The sequence below is a fragment of the Salmo salar genome, chromosome ssa01, assembly GCF_905237065.1.
Source record: "Salmo salar chromosome ssa01, Ssal_v3.1, whole genome shotgun sequence".
Classification (NCBI taxonomy): Eukaryota; Metazoa; Chordata; class Actinopteri; order Salmoniformes; family Salmonidae; genus Salmo; species Salmo salar.
In genome coordinates, this window is record NC_059442.1 from 39,462,533 (window position 1) to 39,475,522 (window position 12,990).

Here is a 12,990-nt window from a genome sequence, read left to right on the forward strand (position 1 = left end):
CAGGCAAGTCAAGTCCTCCACAAAGAAACCCGGAGGGAAATGGGTCTCATAAAATAAAATAATATTCTGGGATGGACAACGCTACCAGGAGAAACCAACGCAGGGGAGAGGCTTATGACACCGCCTCACTTGATCTTCATCATTACAGCTTTTATTTCAATTTTTGTCTTTCCTCTGTTTCTTCTTTCTGCAATCGTTATTTGTGAAGTTAACCAGCGGCAGAAAAGACAATTTATTCTTCACAACCATCCCCACAATACCTCACGTCTCCTAATAATCAGGAAGTGGCTAAATTATCCATTAGCCACCATGCTTCTCCACACTGCTTCCTCATTCAGACTGGTAGTCATTGGAGACAAAGCACTTACGTAAAGGTTTAGCTGAATATTTTTCATATTGCCCTCGAATGCTGTTTTTTTTAAAATTGAACAACGGATTGATAGCTACTGTGTAATATTTTAGAACTCAATAAAACTATTCTGCAATGAGTGTGCGACTTCAGCATATGAACTCCCAAGTCTGCGACTGCTTGTGTATACTCCTGCACTCCGAAGTGTGTGGCTCTGCGGTTTGGCTGGTGCAGTAAAACACTAGTGTTTAGGGGAACTTTATCAATATTTTAACACCACGTCTCTGTACACTTCTGAGAACTTCCTTTCCTCTCTACCTTAGAAGGCACCACTCAGCAGCTCCCTGTGCACCTTAACTGTTTACATAAAACATATATATATTTTTTTTTACAGCAATTTGATATGGTAATTTGAGGCTTGTTCAAAAATATGTCTTAAATTGAAGCTTGATCTTCATTTTTTCATTTTATACTCTTATTCTCCAAGGAGAAAAACGTGATAGGTTGCAAATAGGCCACTACTTAATGACATCTCACAGCTGGTGCATATAGCAGGCCTTGAGAAGTGTACTGAGGCATGTGCACTAATTGATTGGTATTGTTAATTTGAGGTCACGTTAAGAGGATTTATTTTGTGTACACTGTTGTTTTTTTTAACGTGATATGCACATATTATTACCAACTATCTTACTGCGTAGTCTTTTCGTGAAATCAACTCAATTATGCTTGTACAATCTCTAGTTGCGCAGTATATATACACTTAAAATTTTTACATTTTAAAAAGGAAAAACATGTTAGAGGTTAGAGGTTACAGCAATAACATTTAATATTTATATTTTGTCATTCTTTTACATTTCCAAGCAAAACATAATTTATATTTATATTTCCAAGCAAAATATAATATTTGCAAGCATTTAATTTCAAGCGTATTTTAGATATCAACCCCATAAATGATAACAGGAGGATTAAAATAACGACAGGTGAAATGTGCCTATGCAAATCGTGTTAAGGTTTTCTATAAATACATTTATGCCTTCCATTAAGAGAGAGAGAGAGAGAGAGAGAGAGAGAGAGAGAGAGAGAGAGAGAGAGAGAGAGAGAGAGAGAGAGAGAGAGAGAGAGAGAGAGAGAGAGAGAGAGAGAGAGAGAGAGAGAGAGAGAGAGAGAGAGAGAGAGAGAGAGAGAGAGAGAGAGAGAGAGAGAATGGGGTGCGAGGGATAGAAAGCAGGGCGAGGAGGAGGCGTCCTCAGAAAGTGATTAAGAAGCTTGAATGTCAGATTGTGCGTGGGGCTAAACACAAGCCTGCAGCCGACCACCATTTATAATTGCCTCCCAGCAGGGTAAAGTATTCTTTTATGCTAAACCTTTCCACTTCCATTTGTTCTCAACGTGAAATGGAAAAGGAAAAAAAAAAGAAGAAACACACTCATACTCTCAGCGAGCTTGCTTTTTAAAAATAGAAGTGGTATCTTTGCTCTCCAAGCACCGATCATTTTTCATGAATTTGTTTTTTCTCTCTCTCTCTCTCTCTCTCTCTCTCTCTCTCTCTTTTAATATAATATATCCATCTGTCATCTTCTAGTGGTGAAAAAGGGAGTGAGAGAAGGGAGAGAGAGAGAGCATAAAAGAGGAGTGTGGGAGGTTTTTCAGCTTCCACGGTGATAGTAGCAGCTGATTGTGAACAGAACAACATTACGAGTCTCTGTGCTCTGAGGACCTCTCCCCTCGCTGTTCTGTTGAGTCTCCACGTCCAAACAGCAGTTTGATGTGTTCCTGTGAGTCTGGATGAGAAGGAGAGGAGACTCCCTAGCAGACATAGCAAGGTTGTTTTGACAAGCTGTACACTCCCGCGCTTCACCCAGCCGTCAGACCCCATCTCATCACCACACGACATACCTGCCCTGTGACTGACAGCTCTCACACAGGAAGGGGAGGGGCCACGTCTTAGTGGTCACTTCCTGTCATGTGACACGTCACAGCTCTTCTTTCTCTTCTCTTGTGTTTGTGATAAACACCAGCCTGGAGTGCGTTTGCAGTACAGTAGACTGAGAAGACCTAGCCTCTTTTTTAAAATGTATTTAGTATACCTGGGGATGAAACGTAACTCTGAGAATATCCGAAAGCACAGCGTAGTATTACACACAACAGGCCAACGCCTCCTCCCTTCAGGCTGTTGATTAAAAAAACAAAACGCAACCGCTTTGATCTCCAGAACTCATATCAAGGGGGGAAAGAAAACGGATAAAGAAAAGAAATGTCCTCCACACCTGCAACACCTCATTTTCCATTCCCTTTACAGTGATCCTTCTCTCCCTCCCCTCCCCTGGCCTGCTGTGAGGAAAGTCAATGTTATCTATGAGTATATAGGACAGCCATGGAAGAGGAACCACTCCAGGGTTGAATTCAATATTTCTCTGACGCTCCGGTATCAGCAGGACACGGAGCCTTGCTCAGCGACCACCTTATATTGCCACTTAGCTGTCTTAAATTTCAGCGCAATTTAATTATGTTTAATAGACCCTAATTAAATTAAATATGACATTCCCACTATAGCCCGAGGCTAGGAGAGCTACCGCTGTGGGCGAGAGAGAGAGAGAGAGAGAGAGAGAGAGAGAGAGAGAGAGAGAGAGAGAGAGAGAGAGAGAGAGAGAGAGAGAGAGAGAGAGAGAGAGAGAGAGAGAGAGAGAGAGAGAGAGAGAGAGAGAGAGAGAGAGAGAGAGAGAGAGAGAGAGAGAGAGAGAGAGAGAGAGAGAGAGAGAGAGAGAGAGAGAGAGAGAGAGAGAGAGAGAGAGAGAGAGAGAGAGAGAGAGAGAGAGAGAGAAACAGTGTGAGACAGAGGCTGATTGGGGGAGTGTACAGGGCCCCTGGTCAAATGTAGTCCACTATATATTGAATAGGGTGGCATTTGGGACACACGCACCTACCCTGTGGCTCGAGCAGGTTAACACCTAGAGAGAGAGCCTCTCGCCTGGGGAACGCTTGCGGAAATAACCCAGACTGTCAGATTGCACTGAGCTGGTCAATTGTATGTCATTAAGCGATCAAAATGTAAGGGAAGGGAATTTTATAAAGTCCCCACCATCTCCACCTCCGCCCCTTAATAGTTTGAGTGAGTGAGTGAGTTGTCGAGAGAGAGTGAGCATTTAAGTCATTCCTGTCCTGTCGTTATTGAATTGCACATTAATTGGAGGTCTTGGGGAGAGAGTGATGAGCAGAGATTAGAGTGACACTATTTCTTACCTCTTCTGATGTAAGTACAATCGGTGGGCGTTCCATTGGATAAGGGAACCAAATTACCTCCTCTCCAAACCAATCAGCCTTATGTTTTGTGCGCTATGCATTCATACCATTTCACATGGCCCTTTTGAAAAGGCTTATATGGTCTTAATATACTTTACAATAGTCTCAAAAGGCCATATTAAATACCATGAGGATGAAAGGGTCATGTGGCTAATAATCTGGCCTGGAGCTAAGGGACTGTACCGCAGCTTAGTCACCAAACTTGTGAATGTAGGAATGCTGAGGAGAGTTGAGGACTTTGAGAGTTGTGAGATCCGTGAGGAGGTGTCATAGCTCCGAGACGTTCAGGTGACAGAGCCACTTTACCCATAAGCCCCTGGCTGTGGCACTGTGACAGTTTGGGTCGGTAAGGACCAGGCTCAGTTATGAAAGAGAGAGAGATTAAAGAGGAGAGAGAGAGAGAGAGAGAGAGCAAGAGAGAGAGAGCAACAAAGTGAAGGAGAGGAGAGAGCGAGAGAGAGGGCGAAGGAGGGAGAGAGAGAGAGAGCATTAGAGAAGGATCAAGTAAGAGCAGGAAAGCAATAGTGAGAGATGGAAGGTGTGAGCGGTAAAGAGGTAGCGAGAGAGAGAAAAAATCCCACTCCTTTGCTTTCCCCTCATCAGAGCAGAGGGTGTAACAGCACCTAACACTGTGATGTGCTGCTCTTAAACACTTGTCATCCAGGGTTTAATTCAAACATTTTAACTAAGGCCAGTTGGACAGGAGTGGAAAAGCTCACAGTCAAAATGGGCCACAGCCACTCAGCAGTCAGGGGCCATGCTCGCTAGATGCCTTCTTAGGCTGACGTGTTCCCGCTTGACACACACTGTATGTGTGTTTGTACAGTAGATGTTTTTAAGTGCTATGTTTGGTTTCGGTTTGGCAGCGTGGTAAAGGCAAGCTTTTAGGAGCACTTTTGGTGTCGCACCAAGATTGAAGGGGGAGCACTTCTGGTGGCGCACCAAGATTTAAGAGAAGGAACAGGATTCGGGCTGGAACCAACAGGATTTTGTTATGGGGAAAAGGAGAGCACATAGTGTCCTATTTGTTGCTTTGAGAGAGATGCCAGAAGCCCACATAGTGTATCTGAGGAGATCACTGTTTGGACTGTCTAACGTCTACCTATATTTATTTTCACACTGCTGCTACTCGCTGTCTATTATCTATGCATAGACACTTTACAAATTACCTCGACTAACCTGTGCTCCCCCACATTGACTCGGTACCGGTACCCCCTGTATATAGCCTAGTTATTGTTATGTAACTTTATTGTGTTACTTTTTTATTTCATTTGTTGATTTTATTTGATTTAGTAAATATTTTCTAAACTCTATTTCTTGAACTGCATTGCTGGTTAAGGGTTTGTAAGTAAGCATCTGACGGCTGTATTCGGCGCGTGTGACAAATAACATTTGATTTGTGTCTGATACAAAGGCACGATAGCTGTCCTTCATGCAGTGCAATCAATGGAAAGATCAACCCTAACCATGTATGTGATGTATACACACACACGCGCGCACACACACACACACACACACACACACACACACACACACACACACACACACACACACACACACACACACACACACACACACACACACACACACACACACACACACACACACACACAGCTGCATTCTACCGTACAGGTTTGATACATATCGTATACACCACGACGTTTGGCTCGTCAGATATCTGGTACGTCAGTTGCTGTTATTGAGTTACACACACATTGGTCCAGTAAAGACACAGGTGTGTCCGTTCCCCGTCCTTCTGGCCTCTAAGCAGGTCTGGAATCAGTCCGAGAGGTTTACACACACAGGCTAACAGGTGCTGGTGGGGAGTTATATCTGACCTCTCTCTCACCAGATCCCCACCTGAATATTTCAAAAGACATGCTATATTTATAAAGATATTTAGCTCTGACAGGGACGCTACCTCTCCACTGGTGCCGCCGTACACTGCGTCTCCAAGGTCTGGTTCACTTCATACACAGTTCAGTTTGACGGCGACGCAATAACACCTGGCAACATGCACGTACGCACACTTCCTGCCTACCTATATTTGAGACCGTGCCCAGAGAGTGGTGTTGCGTCAGAAAGGCTCCCCGTGCCAGCTGTCTGCCCAGTCTGCCAGACTCCTCTCTTTCTATCACACCTCAACTGCCCATCTCACTGATGTGTTCACTGGCTGTTTGAACCCTCAGGCTACATCTTCTTCTTTCAGGAGGGAGGGATGGAGGGGTGGAGTTTTGTGGGTGCATCTCTGTCTCTCTCTCTCTCTCTCTCTCTCTCTCTCTCTCTCTCTCTCTCTCTCTCTCTCTCTCTCTCTCTCTCTCTCTCTCTCTCTCTCTCTCTCTCTCCAACACACAGATGGGCTATGTGGTTTGGTTGCATCACTTATGCAAACCCGCAGCGGTGTGTGTTTCAAAGGGCATACACACCTGCTCACACTCACTATTTCTAAATACATATTCAGTATCTCAATATCTTAGTGCAATGTTCGTCGAGTGAATGAGGATATTGGAAAAGGCAACAATGTTTGAGTGACTTGTACTGCAGTGTGGATAGGAAGGCCGGGCATAACCTCAAAGATGACAGGGGCAGAGTCTCTAGATGACACACCAAATGTCCTCCATTCCTTGAGGACACACACACACGTACGCACACACACTCTCATACAAACACACATCTCCAATAAGTAAATAATCACACAACACGGACAGTAAAGCATTGAAAATCTGTTTCCATAATACACTACACACGTTTGTATTTTTGGACTAATTAAGTCTTGACCGCGTACTGTAGCGGTGCGCGTTGTGGCGCGGAGCTTTGGCTGTGCCAGGATCGATGTGTGGAGATCAGGCCTGGGAGTCAATGTGCGTTTGATTTAATGCGCTTCTCTGGAGCCATTACCGGGGCTGGTTCTCTTGTTGTTCTGTTGTTTCAATAAAGCCACGAGTATCTGGAACCGAGCGGCCCCTTTTTGAAGTGGTAATTGCCCACTTTTGTCTCGTTCCGTTCCCTCTCTCTTTTCTGCGAGCCGTTCACTCACATACACACGCAGACACAGTTGATCTGTTCTTCTGTCCTTTCTCTCTCTCTCTCTCTCCCTCTCTTTCTCTCTCTCTCTCCCTCTCTCTCTCTCCCTCTCTCTCTCTCTCTCTCTCTCTCTCTCTCTCTCTCTCTCTCTCTCTCTCTCTCTCTCTCTCTCTCTCTCTCTCTCTCCCTCTCTCTCTCTCTCTCTCTCTCTCTCTCTCTCTCTCTCTCTCTCTCTCTCTCTCTCTCTCTCTCTCTCTCTCTCTCTCCCTCTCTCTCTCTCCCTCTCTCTCTCTCTCTCTCTCTCTCTCTCTCTCTCTCTCTCTCTCTCTCTCTCTCTCCCTCTCTCTCTCTCTCTCTCTCTCTCTCTCTCTCTCTCTCTCTCTCTCTCTCTCTCTCTCTCTCTCTCTCTCTCTCTCTCTCTCTCTCTCTCTCTCTCTCTCTCTCTCTCTCTCTCTCTCTCTCTCTCTCTCTCTCTCTCTCTCTCTCTCTCTCTCTCTCTCTCTCCCTCTCTCTCTCTCTCCCTCTCTCTCTCCTCCCTCGTTAGGTAGTGCTGTTGGCGAAGTTGTGATGAGAGGGCTTTTGTTCACATGCATTTTCAAATAAAGTGTCAGAGTGTGAGATGAAGACCTGATGCATATTTAATCCGCTGCTGGGGTTGCCAAGCGCTGGCTCAGAGTGCCACGCTCACACACGCACGTGTGCGCACGCGCACACATACATGTGCGCACACACACGTTCAGGCGTGTACAAACACAAACCCGTCGGCCTGACTCTTTAGTCTTCTGTATGATTCATCTAACATACCGATGGCGGCATCAATAACCCACACATCTTCAGAGATGCTAGGGCGGATTCATTTTAGTCTTATCAAAATCTCCAATTACCATCCATGTCTGCTGTAGAAGTTGTCTTTTGTAATGAGCCAATCTTTTCTAAAGCTTGTTTCTTGTCAGTAGCCAGCCTATGTTTCCTCAGTATAAGCCTGCAGTAGCCCACGTAAAAAACTCAAAGACAATCACACTCAAACACACAAAGACAATCACACTCGAACACACTTACACATAGGTGGCTGTCGCAAGTGATGCCTGCACTAATCGGTAATGGATTGGCCAGCCTGGGCTGTGTTGTTTGTGTAGAAACTTGCTTCTGCAGCGATTAGCTGGCCTTACATGCTGCAGAGGAAGACCCCTTTGGTGAGACGCACTCGGCTTGCTTTTATTTTTTCCATTTTTTTTTCAACCCCCTCTCCTCCCCTCCTCCTTAATCCACTACTTCCAAACCCAGGAAAGTGCTACCTTTATACAGGGTTTGAAATGGTCTCTAAATCCTGCCGCCTGGACCGGCTCCAAAGACAGATGAAAAAAAGACGAGAGAGACAGGGGCGAAAGAGAGAGACAGGGGCGAAAGAGAGAGACAGGGGCGAAAGAGAGAGACAGGGGCGAAAGAGAGAGACAGGGGCGAAAGAGAGAGACAGGGGCGAAAGAGAGAGACAGGGGCGAAAGAGAGAGACGGGCGAAAGAGAGAGAAAGTACTTTTAGTCATTAATAGACCATAAAATAGGAAAGCTGCATCTTATGTACTTCTTAGCATCTTCAAAATCCTTTTTAGATTTTTGCCTCGTTGCCTTTTTCGAGTTAATCACTTTGCATGCACTCATTTAAATATTACAATTTTCTTTAATCATCAAAGCCAGTGAGCCTCATGCATATTCATACATTCTCTCACTCTCTCCTCTCATCACCACCCCCCCCCCACTCCCCTCCCTCACATCACAGGTTCATTACCTCGCTCCAGAGCCAAACAGCCAAACAGCCATTAGCCTCAGCCAGCTCTCTAATCACACACACAAGCACGCATCCACGCACGCACGCACGCACACATGCACACACACACACGCACACGCACACACAAACACAGAAACGCACACACTTGGTCATCAGCACACTAACCGTGCTAACTCGCTGTAACTCCACTACAAGCCCATCCATCCCTCAAGTCTAAAATAACTTAACAGACTTATTATACATTCTCTCTGCTAGGAAAGAGAAGGATGAGAATGAAAGAGAGGATGAGAGAGAGAGAGAGAGAGAGAGAGAGAGAAAGCGAGTGTGAGAGAGAGAATGAGAGAGAGAGAGAGAAAGCGAGTGTGAGAGAGAGAATGAAAGAGAGGATGAGAGAGAGAGAGAGAGAGAGAGAGAGAGAGAGAGAAAGCGAGTGTGAGAGAGAGAGAATGAGAGCGAGAGAGAAAAACCTGTTCTCTGACTGGAGCTCTGAATATTTGTCAAGAGGCTTGACGAAAGTAACATTTGCATAATGACTTTGTAGTTCTGCATTAATAAAATTTGCATACGAAGCCGTGTTAATTACTCCTGATCAGGCTTTTTTGCATTCATGCATGTTAATTTTCTGCGACTTGCGAGAATTGATGTCCTGGCGTCAGGGATGTGATTGGTGGGAGAGGGCGGTTGTCGAAGCAGGGGTGGGGGGGGGGCGTGGGGGGTGAGGAGTTGAAGAGAGGGTGCGGGAAGGAGGGAGAGGATGAGGTGGTAATAGTTTTACTGAGAGACAGAGAATACAGAGGATAGATGGATGGACGGCACAAACATTTGTGTGTTTTGTAGGAGCTTCTTCTTTGTTGCTTTTCTCTCTTTCTGTTCCCCGCAAAGTCTACTTTAATTGCTGAGGAATAAGAGGACGCCGCTCCAGAGGAATCCTGCCTCAGTGTGATGAGACAATACACAGAAGCCAGACTAAATGCTGTAGACAGCCATTTCAAATCTATTGTTTACCTCACTTATTTATCTGAAAGCAAGGCACTTTGTTTGGACCAATATGTAGAAGATACCGAAAAATAAATGGAGGGTATTGTCAATGTTGAATAATACCCCCCCCCCCCCCAAAAAAAAAATATTGTCTCGAAAGTGTATTATACTTCACAAGGCTCTTATTTATTCTCTTGCGTTTTATTTTCTATTCATAATTTGTTGCTGTGCCTCTCTGGCTGTATATGACTCATTATGAGTGAATCTTGTCTTGGGTAAATATTTCAACCTTTCAGCGATTTGATTGTTTTGATCTCAGAGATCTAAGTTAGTGAACCCTGGGTCATTTAGATTCTCTTTGGGGCATTGTTAGTGACATCACTGATGTAGAGTCTTTTTGTTTGGTGTGGTAAGCCAACAGTATTTTATCCGGACAGCGTTATAACAAACGTTGTATAAGTGCCTTGTTGTATTTTGGTCTTTTCCCTACAGACTGAGCCCATTTAACTACCCCATGGGCCCCATCGACTAGGTGTAGAGCTCAGTTAATACACCTTTTACTGAAGCTACTCTACTCCTCAGCTCAAACTTTCTGTTCATAGCCCCTCTGAGTTCAAGCATTTGCTCATGGAATTTTGGCCTTTCACTTGTGGTTTTGGCAAAGGCTTCACACAGCAATGTGTGTATGTGTGTGTGTGTTTCTCCTTATGCACAAACGCAAGAGAGATGAGAGAGAAATAGAGAGGGAGGGAGAGAACGAGTGTGTGTGTGTGTGTTTTTCTTCGTAGAGAGAGAGAATCTGGTGGTCTCCCAGTCATTTGAAAATAACGACAGAATTAAATGCAGAGCTTTTACCAGCATGGAGAGTCTGGGGCCGCGGCCAAAACAAAGATATTTTAGAGCCGACAGACGCTCAACACAGGAGTGGAGTAAGGCAGCGAACCAGGGCGTGCTTGACAGCTCTGGCAAGTGATCGGAGATTTTAAACGGGCCTCACTCGAGCCGCGTTGTCATCAGCCCGGAGATAATTGTGCCGAAAGAAGTTTTATCCTCAAAAGATAGACACGACCTCCGAGGATAATTCTGATGGTTGTTCCTCTTTTTTTTAAAACTCGAATCGCCTTGACGTGTTACTATAATACAGTATCATATCTTGTATTGTTTTATTGTCGGCAACAAAATGAATGTGACAGATGGAGATAATTGGCGTAAAACAGCTGTTGTTGCTGTGAAAATAAGTGAGAATAGGGGAAAAAACACTTGATTCAGGGTGACAATGACTGTATGCTAAGGAAAGGATACTTCCATGTTCATTTCAAAATGATATCTTGTGATATTTTATCCTTTAGTGTGTGTGTGTGTGTGTGTGTGTGTGTGTGTGTGTGTGTGTGTGTGTGTGTGTTGTGTGTGTGTGTGTGTGTGTGTGTGTGTGTGTGTGTGTGTGCTGTGTAAGAACAATCTGGCCCTAATGGCCATGTACTCTTATAATCACCACCCAGCACAGCCAGAAGAAGACTGGCCACTACTCAGAGCCTGGTTCCTCCCTAGGTTTCCTCCTAGGTTCTGGCCTTTCTAGGGAGTTTTTCCTAGCCACCGTGCTTCTACATCGGTATTGCTTGCTGTTTGGGCTTTTAGGCTGGGTTTCTGTATAAGCACTTTGTGACATCTGCTGATGTAAAAATGGCTTTAGAAATACATTTGATTTGATTTAAGAGAGTGAGTGAGTGACAGAAGCAAATAAACGAAAACAGGCCCAGTGGAGAGTTGTTGAAAGAATCTTTTCCCTCCCTTTCACCTCTCTCTCTCTCTCTCTCTCTCTCTCTCTCTCTCTCGCTCTCTCGCTCTCTCGCTGTCTCAGTCTCAGGTCAGGTGGTTGAGTAGAGCTGCAGAGCTGCAGAGCCCTGTCTCACTGAGAGCAGGAAACTGTGTAGCTATAGAGAAACACACCTCTGTATGCACTCTGTCGGGGGGGGGGAGAAACTCTGTGTAAGTGTTTGTTTGGTCCCACAGGCTGTAAACGCCTGAGTCTTTTATTTATGTTATGTGCACATTTACCCAGCGAGCCACAAACTCACCTTTCCATACACAACACATATTGCTTAAGGTGTATTTCAGAAGGTAGCTAGAGAACAAAGGTCTTCTTTTCAAACTGGGCCTTAATTCCTTTGTGGATGGAAGGGGTCCCATCTGGTTTGCAGTGTTTTTGGGAGGGACTTGTTTTCTTTTGGTGGAGTGGGATGCTGAGTTGTGTCTAGACACACACACACACACACACTCACGAACGCAAGCACAGACGCACGCCCACACAGCACAGCACAAGTTTCCCACATGAAGACATCAGACGCCCTACTGCATGCCGCTTTATGGAGTCACATGGCACATGGCGGCAGATTTGGTATTTTCCTACCGCAGCAGCGGGATAAAGTTGACACTAATTTGGACTGTGAACGCCGCCGAAAATGTTTGGCACACGCTGGTAGCCCTCTTTCTCTCCTCTTGGAGTTTTTACCGTCCTTAATTGTGTAGGTTGGTGTACAGAGGCAAGGAGAGCAACCCTTCCAACTATGTCACAAGTCCTCGGGTATTAAGGGATTTTTAAAGGTAACACGCTTTTTGAATTCGAGTAGAAATTGAAACCAGTCTCTGAGGGTTTTTAAAGAGATATTCTGGTTGGGTGTTTTTCTTCTTCATGCAGACACGCACAGCTTCAGAAATGTCTCTCGCTGTGGCTTTGAGAGCGAAATCCACAACACCATTCGGGTGTCAAGCTCCCTCCATGTATTCCCCTCTCTCAGCCAAGGTTGTGCTGGGTGTATCAACCTTACCGCGTTTGTTTTCACAAATATTGGAATTTGTCAAATTGGGAGAGGTGGGAGGTAAGGAGGCACACGCATAGCGCATTGCCCTCAAAACAGCCTCAATTCATCAGGTCATGGACTCTACATGGTGTTGAAAGCGTTCCACAGGGATGCTGGCCCATGTTGACTCCAATGCTTCCCACAGTTGTGTCAAGTTGGCTGGATGTCCTTTGGGTGGTGGACCATTCTTGATACACCATCAACCCAGCAGCGTTGCAGTTCTCGACACACTCAAACCGGTGCGCCTGGCACCTACTACCAGACCCCGTTCAAACCCACTTCAGTACTTTATCTTGCCCATTCACCCATCTGAATGGCACACATACACAATCCATTTCTCAAGGTTTTACTAACAGGATTATTTAACATGTCTCTTTCCCTTCATCTAAACTGATTGAAGTGGATTTAACAAGTGACATCATTAGGGGATCATAGCTTTCAGCTGAATTCACCTGGTCAGTCTATGACATGAAAAGAGCACACACACACACACACACACACACACACACACACACACACACACACACACACACACACACACAGAGCGAGAGCTCAAGGGAAGGTAATACACACAGTAAGCCCGTCAAGCTCCTGTAAAAGGACCGAGGCTGAGGAGAGAGAGCGAGATGTCTGCGTAGCGACACACAATGGTTTCGCGGCGTGTTGGACAGAATGGGAGAACCTGTCCCATCACGTG

At 45.2% G+C, this 12,990-nt stretch overlaps 1 protein-coding gene across 3 annotated transcripts in view; it reads left to right on the plus strand.

Annotated features, from left to right (window-relative positions):
- The window catches only part of bcl11ba (BCL11 transcription factor B a), a 62,127-nt gene that overhangs the window by 17,727 nt on the left and 31,410 nt on the right, over positions 1–12,990 (plus strand). The gene's annotated exons all lie outside the window — the stretch shown is intronic.